This window comes from Gorilla gorilla, chromosome 11 (assembly GCF_029281585.2).
Source record: "Gorilla gorilla gorilla isolate KB3781 chromosome 11, NHGRI_mGorGor1-v2.1_pri, whole genome shotgun sequence".
NCBI classification, from domain to species: domain Eukaryota; kingdom Metazoa; phylum Chordata; class Mammalia; order Primates; family Hominidae; genus Gorilla; species Gorilla gorilla.
The window spans coordinates 81,294,367-81,304,073 of NC_073235.2; the positions used below are offsets into that span (position 1 = coordinate 81,294,367).

The 9,707-nt window shown below is 36.2% G+C and overlaps 1 long non-coding RNA gene across 1 annotated transcript; it reads right to left on the bottom strand.

Annotated features, from left to right (window-relative positions):
• Positions 1-797: 797 nt before the first annotated feature.
• LOC129532122 (uncharacterized) lies at positions 798-9,279 on the bottom strand. The gene is made up of 3 exons (XR_008677747.2): positions 9,010-9,279; positions 5,037-5,146; positions 798-1,256 (listed from the first exon to the last, which is right to left on the bottom strand). It is a non-coding gene; the product is annotated as an uncharacterized lncRNA (long non-coding RNA).
• Positions 9,280-9,707: the final 428 nt, after the last annotated feature.

Here is a 9,707-nt window from a genome sequence, read left to right on the forward strand (position 1 = left end):
GTTTATCCATTCACCTATTAAAGGACATCTTGTTTGCTTCCAAGTTTTTGCCATTATGAATAAAGCTGCTATAAACATCTGCATGCAGGTTTTGTGTGGACACAAGTTTTCAGCTCATTTGGGTAAATACCAAGGAAACTAATTCCTGGATTGTATGACAAGAGTATGTTCAGTTTTGTAAGAAACTGCCAAACTGTCTTCCAAAGTGGCTCTGCCGTTTTGCGTTCCCACCAACAGTGAGTGAGAGTTCCTGGTGCTTCACATCCTCACTAGCATTTGGCTTTGTCAGTGCTTTGGATTTTAGCTATTCTAATAGGTATGTATTCTGACCCATTTTTTACCATAAAAAAATAAGTACTTTGGGATAATTAGGGTGTATTCTACAATAAGAAGAGAATGAGGGAAATAAAACAATAACTTTAAACGTGGCTCCTGGGTGGTAGACCAGGCTCATTCCCTGAGTAAATCATTGGTTTTCATATTCTAGCTTTCTAGGATGAGATTAAAATCTGCACCTAAGAGAAGTAAGGAATGAGAACTTTGGGTTACTCATTAAGGTTATATCTGCACATTAGATTTCTAATGTACTTATAATTTTACAGTAATAGCTCTAAAAGTAGAAAGGACAACAAAATATGTAATATTCACATGGGTTATGGATATTTCCACATATGAATATTTATACTTAGAAACAGGATAACCTCCACAAAAGAGTTTTATTTCCTGCCCCTTTACCTAAGTGGACAACTGATTCTTGCTAGTACTTTTTCATACTTCTAGTACTTTTGTTTCCTCTGTTGTATTTTTGGGCAAAAACTTTTGTGTTTAGCTTCTGTCTGAAATGTGCCACATGTTTATTTCTTTAAGAGAAAAGGGTGCATATTGTCTTGTGAATAAGTATTTCATTCATTTATGTGTTGTATACCTGAGAACATGGCCTGAAATATAAGAATTTAGCTGAAACTACTGTTGGTTTAGGACAGAAGTACTTCCTAGAATCAGAAAGACTCATGCTCTTTTTCTGTGGATAATATAGAAAAACATAGAGTTATGAAACATAATATATTCTTCTGAAAATAAAGACAAAACCACATGACCTACTTCAGTATCTCCAGGTACCACTTAGAAGTCATCTTTGAACCAAGTGACACATGGTCCTGATCTTCTGGACACTGTGCAGTGTGGAAGCAGATCTCATCCTTCCTGGAGGTTGACAGGTCTAACACTTTCTAGGAATGTTAGAATTTTGCTTCATACTAAAAGGAAAAGGAAATTTGAAGTTGCTAATATAAGATACACATGTGTAATATTTTCTTTTTTTCTTTCTTCTTTACCTCTTTTCTCTCTATTTCTCTCTCCCTCCTCCCTCCTTCCCTCCCTCCCTCCCTTCCTTCCTTCTTTCCTTCTTTCCTCCCTTCCTTCCTTCCTTCCTCCCTCCCTCCCTCCCTCCCTCCCTCCCTTCCTTCCTTCCTCCCTCCCTCCCTCCCTCCCTCTCTTCTTTCAATGGAGTCTCATTCTGTTGCCTAGGCTGGAGTGCAGTGGCACAATCTCCACTCACTGCAACCTGTTCCTCCCAGGTTCAAGTGATTCTCCTGCCTCAGCTTCCTGAGTAGCTGGGATTACAGGCACCCGCCACCATGCCTGGCTAATTTTTGTATTTTTAGTAGAGACGAGATTTCACTATGTTGGCCAGGCTAGTCCCAAACTCCTGACCTCAGGTGATCCACCCCCCTCAGTCTCCCAAAGTGCTGGGATTATAGGCGTGAGCCACCGCACCTGGCCCACATATGCAATATTTTCAATGTGTTCGTTTTCAGAAGTCTTTCTAAACAATGTCAAATTTATTTTTACCGCATTCTTACCGCCTCCTAATGTCTAGCAATGATCAATAATTCCCCTGACTGAAAAACCAAAAGCAAAAGTAAAAACAAAAACAAAACCCATAAAGGTAACTTTTAAAAATTTTAAGTTCCAGGATACATGTGCAGGATGTGCAGGTTTGTTACATAGGTAAACATGCACCATGGTGGTTTGCTGCACCTATCAACCCATCACCTAAGTATTATTCCCCACATGCATTAGCTATTCATCCTGATGCTCTCCCTCCCCCAACCCTCAACAGGCCCCAGGGTGTGTTGTTCCCCTCCCTGTGTCCATCTGTTCTCATTGTTTAACTACCACTTATAAGTGAGAACATGTGGTGTTTGGTTTTCTGTTCCTGTGTTAGTTTCCTGAAGATAATGGCTTCTAGTTCCATCCATGTCCCTGCAAAGGACATGATCTCATTCCTTTTTATGGCTGCATAGTATTCCATGGTGTATATGTACCACATTTTCTTTATCCAGTCTATCATCGATGGGTGTTTGGGTTGATTTCATGTTTTTGCTATTGTAAATAGTGCTGTAATGAACATACGTGGGCATGTATCTTTATAACAGAATGATTTATATTCTTTTGGGTATAGACCCAGTAATGGGATTGCTGGGTCAAATGGTATTTCTGGTTCTAGATCTTTGAGGAATCACCACACTGTCTTCCACAATGGTTGAACTAATTTACACTCCCCAAAACAGTGTAAAAGCATTTGTAAAGGCGACTTTTATCAAGACTCTTGAATGGAGTCATCTTGTGAAATTCCACTTTCCTCACATATAAGGGAGAAAGAAGGGCAGACAGGAGGAGGAACTTGTTCTTAAGCTACTAAATTATCATGCTTTACTGGGGATCTGTCTGAGTAAGAGTTTCCAAAGTAAAAAAGCTACATTCTTGGAGACTATTCTAGAGACAGATTTAAACAGAAGTAATAAAGATGACATTTGGAACTACGCATGTAGCCATTGATTGCAAGTGTACTTAGGGGCCTCTTTGCCAAAAAATGATAACCTACACACTTTTTTTTTGCTGTCAAATTCCAGAATATAGACTTCAGTCTGTTGAATTTTGCAGGCTTTTATTTGATATATTTAATTGAACATCATCATTATCATTTTGCTGGTATGTCAGGGCAGTGGTATGTCAGGAATTTTAGCTCTCATAACAAATTTATTCAACTACTTAAAACTATTTAGTAATCTACCCAGGATAACTAATCCATTTAAGAACAAAAATAAGAAAAACTTTCAATAATTAAGAAACAGTAAAATAGCTTTGTGAAGACCACGTTATTCGCTGGATTTTATTTTCTAAATTGTACTGACAAAACACCAATGTGTAATCTTGACCAAGCTTATGTTATCTTGTTTCCTTAAATAGTGGTTCTCAACCAGGGATGATTTTCTGCCAGGGGATATTTGGCAATATTTGGAGACATCATGGTTGTTACATCTGAGGGTGGAGGTGCTAATGACATCTAGTGGGTAGAACCCATAAATGCTGCTAAACATCCTACAGTGTATAGGACAACCCCCCAAAAACACAGAATTATCTAGTCCCAAATGTCAACCTTGTATCAAGGTTGAAAAATCCTGCTTTAGAGAAATACACCACAAATACCACATTTTCCTCATATTTAAATAATTTTAATACATATGCAAATATCTCATGAAACATTCATCTCAAAACCTAAGCAAAATACAGTTTTTTATATAGAACATTTTCTGGTCAGTGTACACACAAGTTGAATGGTTTTTGAAAAGCATTCTACTGCATTAAGGGACATAAATAAATAAATATATTTATTGAATATATTTATTAAGCTTCTCTCACTAAGTAAAGCACACCACTGATACTTCCTCCTGCTTATCTGATACATAAAAGGACATTAAGCCATCATTTCCTGCAGTTTATGTTCCATAACACGGCAGTTGATTAGAAAGATGTAGTTACTTCTGTTTGAAAATGTAGCTGCTGCTCTGCCCTCTGGCTCACTTTGAAAATCTGTGGTTCTGAAAGCTCAAGGTACTATTTTTACTCTTCGTATTTGGCTCTGACCTGTGTAGCTACGTTCCTGCTTCTCCTTTCCCTTGGTTTGGCCACACCGGTGGAGAGTGGGGCTGTGGTGTGTTTTTTTAAGGTTGGGGGAGGGGTTGTAGTTACTCAGACAAGATTCTGATAAGTTCATGCTCAGGGTGGTTTTGACTGAAAACTAGAATTTATAATTTTACAAATTGGATTATCCTTTTAGATATGTATTTTTATTAAACATATTATATCTTCCCATGAAAACAGAAACATGGCAAATAATAACTGAATATTGTTGGGCATTTAAAAATATTTTTATTGAGGCTCAAGCTTAATTTGGAAGAAAATTGTGAACTATATTCTATTTGTAATTACTTTACATGCAATAAAGTAATTTTTCCCTGAGAATGAGATCTAAAGTTTTAATAGATTAAATTGAAATGAAAGAATTTTTTTAAAAAAATTATTAATTCATATGAGCTGTTCTGAAGAAAGCATTAGAAATGTGTTAAAGCTTATTTCAAAAGGGATCATAATAGAAAAATAATTTGACTTAATTTCTATATAATAAAGGCTAAGATTTTTAAATTGCCTGAAACTGGTACTGAGCTCTTCATTAAAGCAGGTACCATGTGGGTGGACATTTTGATAGCCCTGTTTAGAGTGCTACAGTCTTATAAGGGTATCTATCTATGAAGTTCCTCAAGGTTCCACATGTTAAAGATGTCAAAGTGACTTTTTATTTTCTATGTTCTATTATACCACTATGCATTTTTATAATACTCACTGGACACAAAACGAATGTTAAACTAGGTTTGCATTTCTCTAGAGAATGACAAGATCTATGCTGACTTTCTTTTTTCTAACATAGGAATACATTTTTCATCAACTAGTATGTGCTATATTCCCAGTTATTTCATCACTCAACAAAGCCACAACTGCATGAAAGGGCTTTAAGCCTGGGACTTTTGGGGGTGAATAAGAGCCTGATTGTTTGTTTGGGTACACCAAGTTTTTAGTGAACCATATTTGAAGTCCTACAATCATATATATATTTATATTTTTTCTTTATTGAATAAATAGAATTTGTTATGACTGCCAAAAAGTACACTATTCTGAGCAAATAAAATTATTACCTTATCTGTCTTCTGCTTCCCAGGAAATTTCCTTTAAATTTTCTTCTAAACCTTGACTGTTCTCTTGATCATTTGGCCCCAAACACCAAGTGCTTGGCAATATCACCTGCCTGTTCCAATGAGAAAATCAAGAACACACTGTGTGTTTAATACCCCTTAGAGATCAGTGAGAGCTAGACGCACATTTAGAAATGGTCTATTTTGCACCATAATTCACAGGCAAGGAACATGAGGGTCAAAGATTTTAGTTGCCTAAATCCTCAGAGTTCTTCTGTAGCAAAGCTAGGATTAGAATTTAGGTTTTTACACATGAAAAAATGCTCATCATCACTGGCCATCAGAGAAATGCAAATCAAAACCACAATGAGATACCATCTCACACCAGTTAGAATGGCAATCATTAAAAAGTTAGGAAACAACAGGTGCTGGAGAGGATCTGGAGAAACAGGAACACTTTTACACTGTTGGTGGGACTGTAAACTAGTTCAACCATTGTGGAAGACAGTGTGGCGATTCCTCAAGGATCTAGAACTAGAAATACCATTTGACCCAGCCATCCCATTACTGGGTATACACCCAAAGGATTATAAATCATGCTGCTATAAAGACACATGCACACGTATGTTTATTGCGGCACTATTCACAATAGCAAAGACTTGGAACCAGTCCAAATGTCCATCAATGATAGACTGGATTAAGAAAATGTGGCACATATACACCATGGAATACTATGCAGCCATAAAAAAGGATGAGTTCATGTCCTTTGTAGGGACATGGATGAAGCTGGAAACCATCATTCTCAGCAAACTATCGCAAGGACAAAAAACCAAACGCCGCATGTTCTCACTCATAGGTGGGAATTGAACAATGAGAATACTTGGACACAGGAGGGGGAACATCACACACTGGGGCCTGTTGTGGGGTGGGGGGAGTGGGGAGGGATAGCATTAGGAGATATACCTAATGTAAATGACAAGTTAATGGGTGCAGCACACCAGCATGGCACATGTATACACATGTAACAAACCTGCACGTTGTGAACATGTACCCTAGAACTTAAAGTATAATAATAATAAAAAAAAATCCCTCCTGAAAAAAAAAAAGAATTTTGGTCTTTAGCTCCTCCAAATAGTAACATTTTAAGAGGAGTAATACAGAATACTCCAATTCTTTAAAACAAGTGCTCCCTTCTCTATGAATACAAGATTGAGAATGGGCTCGAAAGCATGACATTTTATAAAATTAGTGTTCCACTATTTTAATGAGCAATATTTAGGATTTCAATTTACTTGCATAAAGGTACATGATAACCTCAACAAAAAGCCTACATTTACCCAATTAAAAAGGATTCAGATGGCCCTAGGTTTCTCAGGGCAACATCAATGGAGGGCCGTTTATCTCATCTATGTTATCTCTAAATGGAAATGTTTATATTAGACATATAAAGGCATATCCATCATTAGAAATTTAAAACAAAAGTGAAGATTGATTGTAATTTATTTTCAGTAACATGCACAGCCAATGTCATATAATTTAAATATCAATTATACTCATTTCAAATATGTCTGTTAATGTTATTAAAATAACCATGTAATCTTTGCACTGTATATGGAGTCTGTTTGAGCCAACCTGCAAAGTTTCAGATTGGTGGAAAAAGAAATATTTCTCCATGTGTCCACACATGAAAAGGAATATAGCACAATGAGAAGCCAGTACATTTGACTACAGAAAACTGTCTTAACTTGCTTTGATTACTATCCTTCCATAAAACAAACCACTACTCTGCAATGGGATGTTTAATTGGTGTATGTTAATGGTGGTTAAATATTAACCACCATGATTATTTTTTCTCTTGAGTTGGAGAAATTGCATTTATTAAGTGCATTTTGAGTCAATATTTATATAAGAATAAGCATCCTCTATCTGCAAAAGTTTGAATGAGATAATCAGATTAAATTTATTACCTTTAGAGGAACTTAATGTCAAATTATACTTTAAGGAATTCCCAGTAAAGCTAAGAAACAGGCAAGCAAATTCTGTTGTTTCCAGGTATTTAGTAGACATAATATACATTTTATTATTAGCATATAAACCATTAGCAATAAAAAAGAAATAAACACACAAAACATTTGTTCCTGCAGTAATCATGTATGCTTTAGTAACCTTAAGATATGAGCTAGAAAAATTCATCTTTAAAGATCTAGATTCAGTACTTTTATGGAAGCTTGAAATACCATAACTAATGGATTGAAAAAACCAACAGCTGCTTCTCAACTAAGATTTATGACGTTATGACGTTGTTATTACATTAAAATTAAAGTAACTTCAAAGTTCTATTTAGAAATAATTCTTTTTGGTTTGCTATCAATGAAGAATTTAAATGAATTTATATTTGAGGTTGCTATATGGGTACACATATCTAAACGATGTTTTCCCCCCTTCCAACAGCTATCTGGAAATCTTGTTTGAAATATACAGATTTTTAATTATCTATTTTAAAACTGGAATTGTGCTGAGTCTTTTATCCAGAGCATGTATATAAGTAACTCTCTGTATGATACCACTGTTAAAATGAGAGAAGCTTATTTCTTCATCAAATCTAGGCCATAAGTTGCTAATGGCACTGGCGCCATTAGCATGAGGTGTTTTTCTAACCTGATCACATCATATATCACCAGGGCATTTTATGTATTACTGAATTCATACAAGAACTCATACAGAGAAACACACACACACACACACACACACACACACACGTATAGCAAAGATTCAAATCTCTTGAAATAGTTTGTATTCATTCACAATGATCCTTATGGCATGTAACACACTCTGCTATATAATTTTGATTAAGCTAACCAACAATTTCTTATATTTAAAGAAATGGTATAGGCTTTTCTAATTCTGAGATTCTCTACGAGATGGTATCATTCTGCTAACTGATTTAATTTTTGCCTACAATGGATTAGAGTCAGAGCACAGAGGAATGAAACTCATGTGCCAAGAAAAAGTCAGCTGTGGCCAGGCACAGTGGCTCATGCCAGCATTTTGGGAGGCTGAGGCAGGCAGATCACCTGAGGTCAAGAGTTTGGGACCAGCCTGTCCAACATGGAGAAACACCATCTCTATTAAAAGCACAAAAATTAGCCAGCGTGGTGGTGTGCACCTGTAACGCCAGCTACTCAGGAGGCTGAGGCAGGAGAATCGCTTGAACCCGGGAGGCAGAGGTTTCAGTGAGCCAAGATCACGCCACTGCACTCCAGCCTGGGCGACAAGAGTGAGACTTCGTCAAAAAAAAAAAAAAAAAAAGTCAGCTGCAACTGAGGACCAGCCCCTGTACCTTAGACTGTGCTCCTGACTTGTCCAGGAACATCCTGTTAAACCTGGGCCATCTTTCATGGTGTTCATAATCCATTTTGGGTTCTCAAAGTAAATCAGTATTTGTGCAATTATACAATGTATTGACATAGGTTTGAACAAAACCTATAATAGGTACTTTGTATATCCATTTATAAGTCCTGGATGGGGTCTTTACAGTGCTCTACTGTTTATACTACTATATTTACAAGGCCTTTGATAAAATACAAGTTTAATACTTGGCTTTTGTGGTACATCAGTTAGTTTTCTTTTAAGTAATAAAGTACAATGCCATAATAATTTAGAATATTGACATATAAGACCAAAAATTACCCTCAAGAAAATGTTTAATGGAAATGAAGAAAATAATTATACTTAACATTTAGACAATACAAAACAATTAGTTGCATTGAAAAGTTTCCAGTTAACTAAAAGTGCCAAAACAGCCATTTGTATTCTATCATTTAATTAATTAACAAACTAAAATATGACTTTATGAAATATTACTTTTAAAGGTATAATACAGTGGTTGGCATATTTTAGCTTAGGTTTCTAAGAAGAAATCTTAGAAATAATACTAGCAGCCAGGGCCCATCCTTGCTGATAGAAAAGTACATACCCACAGTAGCTACATTCATTCTTGCAGCACAGCAGATGACCAACTGGTAAATCATCCACTCCAGAATGTGATGTCAGAGGCCAAAAGGACTTCTTTTATTTTATTTTGATCATGTTATTATTGGAGAAAGCCCAGCTCAGCAATCCTGTAATTACAATTTCTTTCTATTTTTTCTCTCTTGATCTGTTGATAATGACAATGGCAGTTCATGATCAAATTTGATTTATGTTTCACGTCAAGTATTCCCTCATTCTGTTGAGCATCATCTTCTTCAAGTAATTTACCTCTCCCAAATCTGCCCCCCACCCCCCACCCCCCACCAAAATATCAAAGGAAGGTGCAAGAAAAAGCAAGTGTGACATGTCGCAACTAGATTTCAGGTTTCCATAATGTCTGCAACCAACGTATGGAAAAGGGGCAATTTCTTACAGCCTGCCTTTGCCATGGTCTCTGGAGATGCCTGATCACTGCACTGACAGCTCCCAACTTTTTCTTGAGTGCAGTTGTTGCAGATCTTCTGCTTTGGTGATTTTGCTATACTCTGATTAGTTCCAAGAGTTTTTTGTAGATTCTTTGGGATTTTCTAGGTAGAAAGTCATGATATCTGTAAATCAAATTAGTTTTATTTCTTTTAAAATCTTAGTAACTTTTATGTTTTCTTGTCATATTCACTAGTTAGTGTTTCCAGTCAACATTGA